This window comes from Elephantulus edwardii, unplaced genomic scaffold (assembly GCF_000299155.1).
Source record: "Elephantulus edwardii isolate Elephantulus edwardi_28Jun2011 unplaced genomic scaffold, EleEdw1.0 scaffold00017, whole genome shotgun sequence".
NCBI lineage: Eukaryota > Metazoa > Chordata > Mammalia > Macroscelidea > Macroscelididae > Elephantulus > Elephantulus edwardii.
In genome coordinates, this window is record NW_006399767.1 from 26,279,518 (window position 1) to 26,295,204 (window position 15,687).

Here is a 15,687-nt window from a genome sequence, read left to right on the forward strand (position 1 = left end):
GTTCCTTGTTTTTCAATGCAGCACAGTATTCCATTGTGTGACTATACCAGGGCTAAGAGAAATAATTTTTAAAAAATTAGTTTTAGAGCTGCCATCTTCTGTTTCCTCGTGTGCAGCCTATCTTAGCTGGTCTGCCAAAAGAACCCCTCAGTGCTAGCCCTAGACCCCTGTGCAGCCCCATTTCCTCTCTGACAAGATTAAAGAAATGAATCAGGAGAAATCTGCCAAACTGCAAGCACAAGTGAACACTGGTGAAAAAGAAACTGTTCGCAGAAAGAAGAAGGTGGTTCATAGAATAGCTACAGCAGATGACAAAAAAACTTCAGTTCTCCTTAAAGAAATTAGGGGTAAACAGTATCTCTGGTATTAATGAGGTGAATATATTTACAAATCAAGGAACAGTGATCCACTTGAATAATTCTAAAGCGTTCGGGCATCTCTGGTAGTAAACACTCTCACCACTACCGGCCATGCTGGGACAAAGCAGCTGACAGAAATGATACCCAACATCTTAAACCAGCTTGGTTGCAGATAACCTGAGTAGTTTAAGAAGACTGGCTCAAGCCCTGCCCAAACAATTTGTGGATGGAAAAGCACCACTTGCTACTGGAGAGGATGATGATGATGAAGTTCCGGATCTTGTGAAGAATTTTGATGAGGCTTCAAAGAATGAGGCCAACTGATTTGTGTCAACTTTTGAAGAAGCCAAAACGTGATGAAGTTACTTTGAGCTACTATTTTATATTATGACTGCTTTATAAGATTGTTTTGTTTAAGGATCTGTTAAAATCTAGATCTCTCATATTTTTAAGCCCAACAAGCGTTTTGGACATTGCAGCTCTTTTCAGTTTCTGTTTAAATATAATTCACTCTTTGCCGCTAAAGAAGCCTGGGAATAAAATTTGAAACAAAAGTTAATAAAGTTCTTAGCCTAGTATTTGTATTTTATTACGATTACTTCAATAATGGTGTTTTGTACACAGAAAGCAAAACCATTTCTAGAAAGTTAATTTTGTTGTGTAATAATGGCCAGTGATGGAATTCGATTTAAGATTTAGAACAGCTTAAGGTAGGGGAAAAAAAATTTGTTTTACTGAGATGTAATTTACATATGGTAAAATTCATCAATTTTAGGTGTAAAATATTATGAGTTTTGATGAAAGTATACACAGACTTGTAATCAGTCACACAGTGTTGAAGAACCATCATGCCAAGAAGTTCCCAGAGAGTCTCCTCCTTTCATCCCTGGCTGCTGGTAACCAACAATCATTATAACTGAATCATATCAACATAGTAATTTGCTTTCTTTCACTTAGCCTAATGCTTTAAAAATTCACTCATGTTCTGAAATTTATTTATATCATTATTGTTTTGGGGGTAAGGGAAAAATGTTTCATTTGTGCTTGTAGTGAAAGTTTATGTGGCAAATTGAACTAATTGTTCATACACAAACCGTCCCAAAACACTTATTTCCTAGTGAAGTATTACTCTTCCCTTTCCCCCCTTGGGTGTCCCTATTTCCCTTTATTCATTTTCCCTGACTCTTCCTATCTTTTCATTCTTTGATTTTCTAGCAAATGTTGCCCTTTTGATTTCAACAGCTGACAATCCTAAGAAGACTATTCTTTCCGGGTGCTTATTTTCTTCGTCAATCGACTAACTGGCTAAAACGTCACTTCTGGGAACCATGCTTAGTTTCAAGTTAAAGGGTTGTCTTAGTGTGATAGTCTTCTTTCTTTCCGACTGGGAAAGTACAGTTTTTATTATTGTTTTAAATTTGAGTTTTGTTATACATTTTTTACCCATTCTACTTGAGACTTTCTACTGTGTTCTGGATCAGATAAAATTCTTCCCCTCCCATTCATTTATTTTTTTACTTTTTCTACTCTTATTTCCACTGACATCAATTTTGTTAGTAGGTCATAGGTAGGTTGGTGTGTGTGTGTGTGTGATTTATTTACAAAGTTTGAATACAATGTTTTCTAAGGTAATCAGTAATGCCAACAGTTCTGGACTAGAAGGTAGAATTTCTAATCTTGATGTACCTCCTGTGCCTGCTTCCCTATCTATAAAACACAGTGTTGGCCTAGAAAACCCTAAAGTGATCACTGTACTGATCATATATTATGTGCCGTCAAGTAGACTAAGACTCTACTTGACTTCTAGTGACCTATAAACAATAGCTCTGAACCTTGCCCTATCCAGAATCCCATCCTGAGCTACCTCATCTGACACACCCGACTTCAATGAGTTACAGTGTCAATTCATCTCAGGGTCTACTGTCCTGCACTCTTTCCCTTCCAAGCACCATGTCTTTCTCCAAGGACTCATCCATCCTAGCAACATGCCCAAAGTACGTGAGATAAAACGTCAAAATCCTTGCCTCCAAGGAGTAACTAGGTTTCTCACCCTCTCCAGGACAGACCTGTTTGTTCTTTTGGCAGTCTATGGTATTTTCAATACTCTTCTGCAGAACCACAATTTAAATGCATCAATGATTCTTCTGTAATCCTTAGTCCAGCTCTCCGATGGAAAGCATTTGAAAGGTCCAAGGCCTGAATAGGTGCCTATTAGTCTTCAAACTGCCATAATTGCTCCTTAGTAATTTGGAGAGGTCCTTGACAGTATATTTTTCCAATGCAACTCATCTTTTGATTTCCTGTTGGTGCCAGGGTGTTGATTGTGGCTCCAAGGAAGATGAAATTGTTAACCTCATTTTTTTTCTCCATCTATCACAATGTTGCCTGTTGGCCCAGTGGTGAAGATCTTTTGTTTTCTTGATGTTGAGATGCAATCTATATTGAAGGCTGCAGTCCTTGAGCTTATGCAGTAAATGCTTCAAATCTTCCTCAGTTTCAGGGAGCAAGGTTGCATCATCCGTAACACAGGTTGTTATTTTTATTTTTTTCCTCCAATCCTGCTGCGGATATATTGAAAAGGTATGGAGAAAGGACACATCCCTAATGCACTTTGATTTTTAACCATGCAGTATTTCCTTGTTCTGTTCATACAATAACTTCTTAGTCTAGGAATAGGTTTCACATGAGCAAAATCTAATGTTCTGGTATTCCCATTCTTCTCAATATTAGCTACAATTTGTTGTGATCCACACAGACAAATGTCTTTGCATAGTAGATAAAACACAAATAGACATCTTTCTGGTACTCTCTGCTTTCAGCCAAGATTCACCTGACATCAGAAATATTTCTAATGTTGCAGCCTCCTCTAAACTCAGCTTATATTTTCAGCAGTTCATTGTCAATGAACTGTTCTAGTTATTTTTGGATAATCTTCAGGAAGATTTTGCTTGCATGTGGTATTATTTAGTAATTTCCACATTCTCTTGGTTCACCTTTTTTGGTAGGGAATGGAAATAAATATGGATCTCTTCTAGTCAGTTGGGCAGGGAACTGTCCTCCAGATTCCTGGTGAGCACATCTAGGGCTGCATATTTTTGTTGAAATATGTCAGCTTATATTCTATAAATTCCTGAGGCCTTATTTTTTGCCAATTCCTTCAGAAAAGGTTTGAAGTCCTCCTTTATCACCACTGTTTCTTGATCATATGCTACTTCCTGAAATAGTTCTATGTCAGCCAATTCTATCTGGTGCAGTGACTCTGTGTATTCCTTCCATCTCCTTTTGATGCTTCCTGGGTCATTCAATATTTTGCCCATAGCATATTTAAGTTTTGCAACCCAAGGCTTAAATTTGTATTTCAGCTTGAGAAATGTCTAGCAAGGTCTTCTCTTGATTTTCTGACTCCAGTTTTTTGTACATTTTGTTAAAATACTTTGCTTTGTCTTCATGAGCTGCCCTTTGAAATCTTTTGTTCAGCTCTTTAACTTCCTAATTTCTTCCCTTTGTTTTAGCTTCTTAGCATTCTAGTGTAATATTCAGAGTCTCTTTTGACATTCACATTCCATTCCAGTCTTTTCTTTCTCCTCTGTCTTTGTAATAACCTGCTTTCTTCTTGGATGATGTTCTTGACATCATCCCACAGCTTATCTGGTCTGTTCATTAGCGTTCAATGTCTCAAACCTTTTCTTGAGATGGGTTTTTTGTTTTTGTTTTTTTGAGATGGTTTTAAAATTCAGATGGGATAGATATAAGATCCTATTTTAGTTCTTGTGGATTTGTTTCAATTTTCTTTAGCTTCAGCCTGAATTTGCATGAGTAGTTGGAGGTCAGTTCCACCGTCAGCAGTTGGCCTGGTTTTCATAGCTGATACTGTGCTTCTCCAATGATTCTTTCTACAGGTACAATCAACTGGATTCCTATGTAGGTCATTAGGTAAGGTCCACGTGTATAGTCATCTTTTATAAAAGTTATTTGCTACGAATAAATCATTGCTTGTACAAAATTCTATCATTCTATCTCTAGCTTCATTTCTGTTACCAAGCCTGTATTTCCTTGTACTTAAGGATGATCTAAAAATGTCCTTTTTGACCATGAATGCAGCCTCATTTCTCCTCACTTTTTTCATTCCCAGCATAGTAGACCGACCGTCTGGTTCAAAGTGGCCCATCTTAGCTCACCAATGCCTAGTATGTCAATACTTATGTGTCCCATTTCTGCTTTAATAATGGCCAATTTTCCTACAATCATACTTCGTACATTTCACATTTCAGTTATTAGTGGCTGTTTACAACTACTCCTCCTGTTTTTTACATCTTCCAATATGAAAGCTCACCCTCCAGTGCTCCAGTTCAAATGTGCTCTATTGTTCAGGGTTTTCCAAGGTCTGTTATTTCAGAAGTGGATGGCCAATTCTTCTTCCTAGTCTGTCTTAATCGGGGAGTGCTGTGTTAATAAAGCATCTGACAGACAAGCACTATTCACAAAACAGCAGATGATAGACAGCATACATGTACATACTTATATATATGCTTACTTATAGGCAGCAACACACAGACATTTCCCCAATACAAAAGTCAGCAGAAAAATTTGGTTTGGGTTTTTCCCTGCATTGATCACATATATAACCTTTAATATGTTCTAGGCACTATTCAGAGCACTTTTTCTATATTGTTGCTGTTGTTATGCGCCATCAAGTCACCTGTGACTCATAGCAACCCTACGTACAATAGCTCTGAACCTTGCTCCTGCCAGTCTCACTTACTCTGTTACACATACCCCTTTATCCCTCTCACTTATTCTGTTACACATACCCCCATAATCCCAGTTACTGTGCCAATTCATCTCATCCAGGGTTTTCCTCTCCTGCACTATCCTATCCCATCCCTGCACTCTTCCAAACATGATGTTCTTCTCTAAGGACTGATTCCTCCTGGCCGCCTTTCCAAAGTATGAGAGATGGACCTTCAAAATTCTTGCCTCTAAGGAGAAATTTGGTTCCACCCTTTCCAAGAAAGATCTGTTTGTTCTCTTGGCAGTCCATAGTATGTTCAATACTCTTTTCCAGAATCACAACTCAAAGGTATCAAAAGCTTCTTTTTTAACATCCTTAGTCATGGTCCAGTTCTCTGATGCATAGCAAGTAACTGAGAAGACCATGGCCTGGGTCAGGTGCACCTTAGTCTCTAGACTGACACTGCTGCTCTTTAGCACTTTGGAGAGGTCTCTGACAGCAGACTTCCTCAATGTAATTTGTCTTTTGATTTCCTGACTGCTGGTACCTAAAGTGTTGACTGTGGAGCCAAGCAAGCAGAAATTGTTAACAACTTCAATCTCTTTTCTAATTACCAAGGTGCTGCCAACAGGCCCAGTGGTGAGAATCTTTGTCTTTTTCTTATATTAGCTCTTTTTAAAACAAGGCTTTTAACCTATAGCCAGGAGAGAACAAAATAAATGAATGGGCCCTTCTAAGAATTAAATCCCTATGCATATCAAAATTTTCTCCAGTAGGGTAAAAAGGAAAGCCACAGAGTGGGGGGGGGGGAAAAATTTGGTAATGACATATCTGATAAGGGGCTCATATCTAAAATTTACAGAATAATCCAACACCTCAACAAGAAAAAGATAAACAACCCAATCACAAAATGGGCATACGACATGAATAGATACTTCATCAAAGAAGACATTCAGATGGCAAACGAATACATAAAAATGTTAAAAATTCTGAGCTATCAGAGAGATGCAAATTAAAAACTATGAGATATCATCTTACCCCAGCAACAATAGCAAAGTTCAAAAAAAGCAACAAACAATAAATGCTGGTGAGGTTGTGGAGGGACTGGAACCCTTATTCACTGTTGGTGGGAGTGAAAAATGGTGCAACTCCTATGGGAAGTGGTTAGGTGCTTTCTCAGAAGAGTGGAAACAAATACCATTTGATCCAACAATTTCACTACCGAGAATATGCCTTAAAGAAACTAGCACTGAAAAACAATGAACTCATAAAACATTACACTACATGCGTGACCCTAGAGGATAATATGCAGAGTGAAATATCTCAGTCATAAAAGGACAAATACTGCCTAGCACCATTGTTATAAAGCAGGTCTGACATGAGGGGGCTGGAGAGAAGAATAGGATAAGAGTGGGTAGATAATGAACACTGCATTGGAACAGATGAAGGAAAAAGAACTATTTAAAAGGAATATATGATTAGGCATTACATGTAAGACAACAGTCAAGAATAAGAGTTACATCACTGCAAAGAAGACTGGGGTAACTGTGCAACAATGAGTGAATATTAAAAAGAAAAGTGAACTGGGGGAGAGGGATGGGAGGGAGAGAGGGTAAAATGTGCAATAATGAAGGAATGAAAATCCAATTTTTCTGTAAACTTTCATTAAAATCACAATTTAAAAAACAGGCCCTTGGGGGCAATGTTATGTAAACCTCTTAATCTCTTAATCATAACACATACCCTGAAGGGATGAGTTGCTGACCCCAAGGCCTCAGGACCTTAGTCCCTGAAGACATCAAGGTCAATTTGATACTTGATAGTGTTAAGTCTGGACAGGGGGCCAAGTGGAAGAATGAAGAATTCAAACACTGATAAGAAGAGTAAATGGCCTTGCCTGCCTGGCTGAACTAATAGGTGAACCATAAATCAAAATGGAATGTTCCTCCCTAAAGACTCTGTTATAAAAACCCTCCCCAATAAGTTCACAGTATGACTTCCCCATTCTGCATCTCTTGAATGAGGAACCTCACCCAGGAGCTCCATTATTCTCTCCCTTTAATAAAGCTGTATTAAGCTTTCTCTTGCTCTCTCTGACTCCTTCCTTAAGTCTGCTAACTTAACAGTCCACAAAGACAATGCTATACATCCTATTTTGGTATGGACTGGGGTCTTAAAAGCTTCCTAATGGCCATCTAAAGTGCAACTCTTGGGCTCTCTCTGCTGGGAATAAAGAAAGAAGAAAAGCAAATACATACAGAAACCATTAGTTCAAAGGACTAATGAACCATACAAACCAGATCATGAAACCAGAAGAGCTAGAGGGTACACAGAAACCACTGCTAATGATTCTTTGCTCTAATAGGAGTCACTATAGAAAGTCCTAGACAGAGCTGAAGGAAAAAAGTAGAACAAAACTCAAAATTGTAACCTAGTCAGGCTGGTTGGTCTAACAGGCAATGGTAGAACCCCTGAGACTATGGTTTCTAGTCATTTTTTGTGCTGGAACTAAACTTACCTCTCATGTGGCTTAACTTTCATCTAAACAAACAGGCTTATAAACTGAGTAATAATTCCAGGGAAGTACTTACCCTTCAGAACAAGCAACCATACAAAATGAAAAGGGCAGTAAATGATATGTTATAGATTGCCATCAGTCACGCATAGGGCCCTATGAATAAAAGGCCTGAAGCCTTTCTGTAATTATCATCATTTATCAAAGTTCACAGAGTTTCCAGACACATGTTTAGTGGATGCCTCTCCTGCTCAGGGACAAATTACAAAAAACAGCCTCTAAATATTTAGCCTTAGAAACCCAATGGCCAGAATCAAGTCCACAGAGTTTGCAGACTATTAATGATGGTGGAATAATCTAGAAATAAACAGAGGTGATGGTTGCATACATGATGAATGCATTCTATGCTACCAAACTATACACACTAAGACTACTGAATTGGAAAATATTTTCTTTTTATGTGTATGTGTGTGTATATATTTACTACAATAAGCAATCAAAACATTCTGGTTCATAATGCATGATGATTGGGTGTTCATGTTTTTGTATGACATGTGCCACCCTTTAAACCTTGTTACAACATGGGCACATGACCCATCTGACATAAAAAAATTAAAAAAAATATTGGGGGGAAAAGGGTCTGAAGGGAAGAAAAGGTAAAATTAAAGGATTAATGGACATAGTAAGAGTGTAGTTACAAGGTGAGTATTGTAATTAATGTCAGAAAGTAAAATGAACATGAATGACTGAGCAGAAACTAATTTTCTCTGTCATCTTCTGCATGTGCATATATATATATACATATATATATATATATTTTAAAAAAAAAAGCCTAGGAGAAGGTCTCACTCACCCATTGCTGTGAAAACCAATTCATAGGTGACCCAGTGGGTTTACAGAGGCTGTAAATTGCACAAGAAGTGAGTTTTCAGAAGCTATAAACTGTATAGGAGAAGACGGACTACCCCTCTTTTGCCCTTGTAGCAATTGGCAGACCCAAACAGCCTGCACAGGGTTTGGAGCACAACTTCTGACCCACTAGGCCACCAGGGCTCCTTCATGAAGAGGCAGGTATCATTATTATTTCCATTTTATAGATGATGTAATGAGGCTGACTCAAACCAAAAGTTCACTGCTATCAAGAGCAAATTTGGTGATCCTCCACTAGGTTTATGAGGCTGTAAATCTTACCCTGTGTCTGCCCATCTTTCTGAGAGCCTCTAGTGGATTTAAGTGACTGCTGGCAGATTTAAGTGACCGGAGATGCATCGGGGTTGTTTTTTGGTTAGTGGTGACCAATACACTAGAGATTATACCATCAGAGCTCAATAGGGCTTAGAGTTAATCTGCCCAATGATAAACCTTGCCAGGGCTGAAGCCAGGATTCCAGCTCAGGCAGGGAGGCCTCACAGTCCTACCTCTCAGTATTTGGTACATCTATTCCTTCCACTGGAACTGATACATTGTCAGTACTCAAAAACAGTTGAATGTTGGTTGTATAACTTCCATTTTAACCACTTAAGACTCCGTTCTTGATCTGTCTATAAAAGAAACAGTGAGTAGATGCTGGGCCAATTTTCTAAAATAATCCCTTTTAGACATAAAGAAAACAAATCTCTATGCCTTTGTTGCTGGTGGTGTTTTTTTTTTTTTAATCTCTATGCCTTTGAATATTCTTTCATTCAGATTAATAATCCCAGTTAATTCCATTTTCCTCCCTAAATCTAAATTTAAGCCTTCAAAACAGACAACTATTGCTGACTTTTCCCATTCTCCAAAGCTTCCCTCCAACAGAGCCTGACTGTGTGGTGAGAGGATGCTTCATGGCTGCCAAGAATGCATCACTGCCCTGCTGGCCATTTTGCTCCCTTTCTTTAAGTGATGCTGTTCTCAGAATCCTCCCATCTGGCGCTACCTAATAATAGTGATATACTCCCTCACGGCCATCAAGTCAGAGCTAACTCAGCTGAACGTCCATTTGAGTTTCCAAGGCTGTAAACTGCACTGAATGAGACTGTTCATCTTTCTCCCATGGAGTTGCTGGCAAATTTGAACTGCAACAGTTCACAACTCCCTACGAATTATACCATCAGGGCTCCCTAATGGTGATACTGGTGGAGCCAAGGGAATCATGCTGGCAGAGCAGTCCCTGCCTATCCTTAAATTAATAAATTTCAGCTTTATAATCCATATGGCCCTTGGAAAAAGGATGGATGGGAAATAGGAGCAGCAGATCTAGTGGAGCGTGTAAGGTATACCAATCACCCAACAATCTGGACGGGGTGTAGAAAAGAAACAGATGGAGGAGTATGAAAGGCTAGGTGTGATGGTGGGGATGTCTGCTACAATTTTAAAAAGACTTAACCCCATTTAGGTTTCCTGGGTGGTGCAAATGGTTTGTTCTCAAACTGCTAACTGAAAAGCTGGCAGTTTATATTCACTCAGCAGTGTCACAGAGGGAAAGCTTGGAAATCTGCTTTCACATGGTTCAAAAAAAATCAGTCGGTTCCAACTCACAGTAAACCTCCATCAGGTAATGTGAAGAGACTGTCCATTTTCCTCTTAGAGAACTGCTGGTAGATCTGAACTGTCAGAGTTGTGCAGCCTTTTGGTTAGTAGTGCAACAGCTTTAGAGCAGGCTGTCAGGACTCTTTGGCTATCTGTAAAGATTACAGCCAAGAAAAGCCAATGGCCCAGTTCTACTCTGTAACATGAGTCCCCATGATCGGAAACAACTCCATGGTTTTACTGTTGTTGCCTTTGTTTAAACCCATCCATCACTGTGATGCAGGAAATAGCTATGGCTTCATAACTAATTATTTCCTAATAGAAAAAACATAAACTATAAGTTATTGGGGGGGGCATAAGATACAAAAACTTTTTTTTTTAACGTGTACTGTCAAATCAGATCTGACTGGTACAGGAGGAGACTGCCCCCTCCTTCTCCAGCAGAGCATCTGGTGGATTTGAACCACTTATCTCTGAGATTGCAGTACAGTGTCTTGCCACTAGGCCACCAGATACAAAAAACTTTTGAGCTGGACAATGACTAAGAATGATAGAAGAATTAAAGTCTTTGAGCTGTGGTGCTGGAGAAGAGTAATGAATATACCATAGACTGCTAGGAGAACAAATAGGTCTGTCCTGGAAAGGGTGAAACTAGGCTGCTCCTTGGAGGCAAGGATTTTGAAGCTCTGTCTGACAGTCTTTGAGCATGTTGCTGGGAGGGACCAGTTCTTGGAAAGGAACATCATGCTTGAAAGGGTAGAGGGATGGCACAGGTAAAAAAGACCCCAGATGAGATGGATTGACTCAGTGTCTGGGGTAATGGGGGTAGGTGTGTCAGAGATGATGAAACTGGCTCAAGATAGAGAAGGGTTCAAAGCTATTGTACATAGGCCCACTATGAATTGGGGTTGACTTGACAGAATAGAAAGACAACGTAAGTTATTAAGTGGGATAAGATACAAAAAAACTTTTTAGATATTTCAGATCTTTAAGTCTATGTGTCTCTATGAAACAAAATTGACGTAACAGATAAATAAGGGATGTGAAAACAGGAAACTAAAGCAGAGCCATGATATTTGGGTTTCTCCACTCTGTCACAGCTCAGATATAATCTCATCCATCCTCAAAAAGATCTGGATCCTGACTACAGGGTTCACTACCGACCTGTTCACTATTCCATCATCTTCCACCATTCAGAATTCCCTGTACATTTGAAATAGGTTTTCTATATTTTGCCTCAGTCACCCAAAGGATAAGGAGCCTTGAGAAGCCATGGGCTTGAGGGAATCCCCAACACCAAACATTTGCTTGGAAAGAGAAGGCTCAGATTAGACTTGGGGAATGGGAGAGATTTTGTTTTCACTCAAAGAAGTCCTCATTTGCAAATATTAAAAGCATGTAAAAAAAAGACAAAGAAACATAAGGGAGGGAGGGATGATGACTAAGGATACAAGTGGCAAACAAATCAGAACCAGATTTAGAAGAGCTGCAGTAAAATGATTCAGTATTTGTTGTTAGAGACTTCAGTGTACATGCAAAAACTTAGTAAAATAGGCTGGATTCTGTGTGATTTTTTCCCCCTGTGTGTTTTTAAGCACTAAAGAGAGAACAGGAAATTAATAACGAGAACTTGTATTAACACTAATTAAAAATATCAGCTAAACATCTCTCACTAAAAGGCACACTAATTTAAAAAACCCAAATCACTCTTTAGTATGGTTTTTATTTAGTTACCACAAGTTTTCAGATTTGATTTAGTCATAGAAAATAGAGTAATTAGGCAAACAGCACTATTTTTAATTCTAAAAAAGCACTCAAAATGTAGGCTGAAATTCACTTACACTAAAAAGAATTAAAAAATTTAATTTCACTTTAATTTGTAAACACCTAACACAGCAATCATAGTAGAGTTTCAATTCCACCCTTAGTCCCTGAAAAGTTCAGAATACAGATAGTATAAAGCCCAAAACCATAAAGTCCATAAGAGACAAACTGGGAAGAAGCTTAGAAAGCCCAGTCTATAGCAAAAGGAGTGTGCCAAATACAGCCAGAAATGCACAATCAGAAGAGGATAAAATTGATAAATGGGACCTTCTAAAGAATAATCCCTGTGTGCATCAAACACTTTTTCCAAAAGGGCAAAAAGAAAACCTACTTACTGGGAACATTTGGCAATACCATCTTAGACAAGAGCATCGTAACAAAAATTTTTCGGTTACTCCTGGGCCGCCATCCAAAAAAAGACTGATAATCCAATTACAAAATGGGCAAAAGACATGGAAAGAATTCTGACAGAGGAATATATTCAAATAGCCAACAGACATATGAAGAAATGCTCCAAATCACTTGCAAGAAGAGAGATGCAAATCAAAACCACAATGAGATATCATCTCACTGCAGTAGCAATGGTAAAGTTTAACAGGACAGCAAGTAATAAATACTGGAGAGGATGCAGCGAGATAGGAACTCATTTACATTGTTAGTGGGATTGTACAATGGTACAAGCACTTTGGAAGGCGGTTTGGCGCTTCCTCAAAAAGCTGCTGAACTCAGAAATTCCGTATGACCTAGCTATTACCCCAAGAAAATAAGAACTGAGGCTCAAACAGAAACTTGTACACCAATGTTCATAGCAGCATTATCCATCATTGCAGGAATATGGAAACCATCCAGCTGTCCAACCACAAATGAATGGATTGAGAAGTACATTCCTACAATGGAATACTACACAGCATGCAGGAACATTGATTTTGTAAATTACTACTTGGGAAGGACTAGATAGCATTATGCTGAGTGAACTAACTCAGTCTCACAAGGACTAATACTATATAAAACTATTATTGTAGAATGAGCATGAGGATCCAAGGGAGGGGATGAATGGAAGCAGAGGGGTGAGGATGGTCAGGAGTGGGGTGGGGTGCTAATCATAGGGTTGCATAATTCAATGGTGAGGGCATGTGAAGGAAATGAGAAGGATCTTTTGTGAAAAACAATGTATACAAACTTTGTAACTAAATCAGTATAAAATAAATTTTTTTTAAAAAGTCGTATCTCAAGGATAAGGAACCCTTGTGTGGCAGTAAGGGGTGTGATGTTAACCTAAAGATCAGTGATTCTAATGCATCAGCTAATCGGCATTTGTTGGTTGTTGTTACATGCCACTGAGTTGCTTGTAACTCATAGCAACCTTATGTACAACAGCTCTGAACCCTTCTCTATCCTGAGCCAACCCTATTGTCTCTAACACACCTACCCCTGTTACACCAGTCATTGAATCAATCCATATCATTCAGGGTCTTCCTCTCTTGTACTGTCCCTCCACCCTCCCAAGTATGATGTCCCTCTCCAAGGACTGGTCCTTCCTTGCAATATGCCCAGAGTAAGTCAGATGAAGCTTCAGAATCCTTGCATCCAAGGAGTAGCCTGGTTTGATCCTGTCTAGAATGAACCTGTTTGTTCTCCTAGCAGACCATGGTATATTCAACACCTCTGGCATCACAACTCAAAGACATCGAATTTCCTTCTATCATCCTTAGTCATTGTCCAGCTTTCTGCTGTATAGAAAGTAATCACGAAGACTATGGCCTGGATCAGGCACCTCACTCTCCAGACTGACATTGTTGCTCGTCAGTACTCTGGCGATATTCCTGACAGCAGACTTTCCTAATGCAGTTAGTCTTGATTTCCTGGCTGCTGGTGCCAAGAGTGTTGACTGTGGAGCTAAGTAAATTGAAGCTGTTAATAATCTCAATCTCTTCACCATCTATCATGATGCTGCCAATCAACCCAGTGGTGAGAATCTTTGTTTTCTGGATGTTGAGCTTCAATCTGTATTGAAGGCTGCAGTCCTTGACACTTCTGCAGCAAGAACTTCAGGTCCTCCTCAGTTTCAGCAAGCAGGGTTGTATCATCTGCATAATGCAGGTTGTTGATCTACTTAAATATTTACAGTCTTAGAAACCCTAAGAGGTATAGTTCTACCCTGTTCTGCAAGGTACTGTGAGCCAAAATTGGCTCTATAGTAATGGCTTTAGTTTTCTTAATCCCAAGCATAAGCTTTTTATAGCAACAAACAAATCAGCACAGATATGATGAAGTTACATGTTGTTTCTGGTATGCAGTTGGAGTTACCATTGGTTTGAAAATAACTTATCTGTAGAACTACTAAATCTGAATTGTGGTACTGGCTAAGTAAACTGAATATACCATGGACTGTCCAAGGAATGAACAAATCTGTCTGGGAGGAAGTACAAGCAGGGTACTTCTTAGAGGCAAGGATGGAGAAACTTCCTCTCACATACTTTGGACATGTGTCAGCCCTTGGAAAAACACATCATGCTGGGAAAGGTGGAGGGTCAGCAAAAGAAAGGAAGACCTTTAATAAGATAGACTGATACAGTGACTTTAACAACGGGTTTGAGCACTGCAGATTGTGAGGATGTCACAAGAGAGGACAAGGTTTCCATCTGTTGTTCCTAGGGTTGCTACGGGTTTTAATCAACTTTATGGCATTTAGCAACAACAACATCAGCATCAAAGAAAGACTGGATCATCATAATTACATGCTATTTAAAATCATTACTCTGGTACAAAAAGCTTCTATTTATATTTCATCAATTCAACAAAATGGAACAACATCTAGATCCCAACTAGAAGACAAGCTAACTTTGGACTTCTGAGTAAAAGAAAACCAAGAAAAAGAGTTAGGATTCTTTTTTTTTTTAAAAAGGGTCAACTGTAGGGGAAATATTGAAGACATAAAATCTCATCTTGAAAATACAAAACCCACAAACTTCTAAGTATTAAGTTACCCCTAGACAAATGAGTAAAAGCTATAACATGAATTTATACAATAAAAATCCTAATAGTAAATAAACTATACAAAAAAAGGCTTACTTTACTCTTGTAAGTAATTAAAGAACAAGAAAGAATAATGTATTACATTCTATTTATTGAATTACCAAAAATAAAAGTATAAAATACAACAGTGGATGCTGACAAGGCTGGAAGAGAGGCTAAAGCCTGCTTTACTGCTGACACTGGAGGCTGCCCCAGCATTTCTGGAAAACAATCCAGGAAATGCTCAGGATATGATATCTTATAACATTACCCCTCCAACTTCACTTTACAAAGAGAATGCCAAGAAAACAACTCCCGTAAGAATAGATGCTTAAACACTTTAGACAAAAACTAGGAAGGCCATCTGAATTAATGAAAAATGCAAATAAGGTTGAACATAAAATTCAATTCCAACTCATAGAAACCTCAACTCTGAGTAAGACAAGGTCAGAAAAGCAAAAAACAAAACAAAACAAAAAACCCCACAACAAACCCCAAAAAAACCCCACACAGTTGTGCTAAAAAGGAAAGAATTTATGCTGCATTGAAAAACAAGGAACTCATGCAATATTATTCAAAATGGCTGAACCTGGAGGACATTATGCTGAGTGAGGTATCTCAGTCACAAAGGGACAGATGCTATATGGTGCCACTGTTGTAGAATGAGGCTGGCATTGGGGTGGGGGTAAGACTGAGAAAAACTGGATGAAACATGTTTACAGCACTGAAGTCTA

The 15,687-nt window shown here is 38.7% G+C and overlaps 1 pseudogene; it reads left to right on the forward strand.

Moving 5' to 3' along the window:
- Positions 1-199: 199 nt before the first annotated feature.
- Positions 200-683, forward strand: LOC102848593 (annotated as a pseudogene).
- The last annotated feature ends 15,004 nt before the right edge of the window (positions 684-15,687 follow it).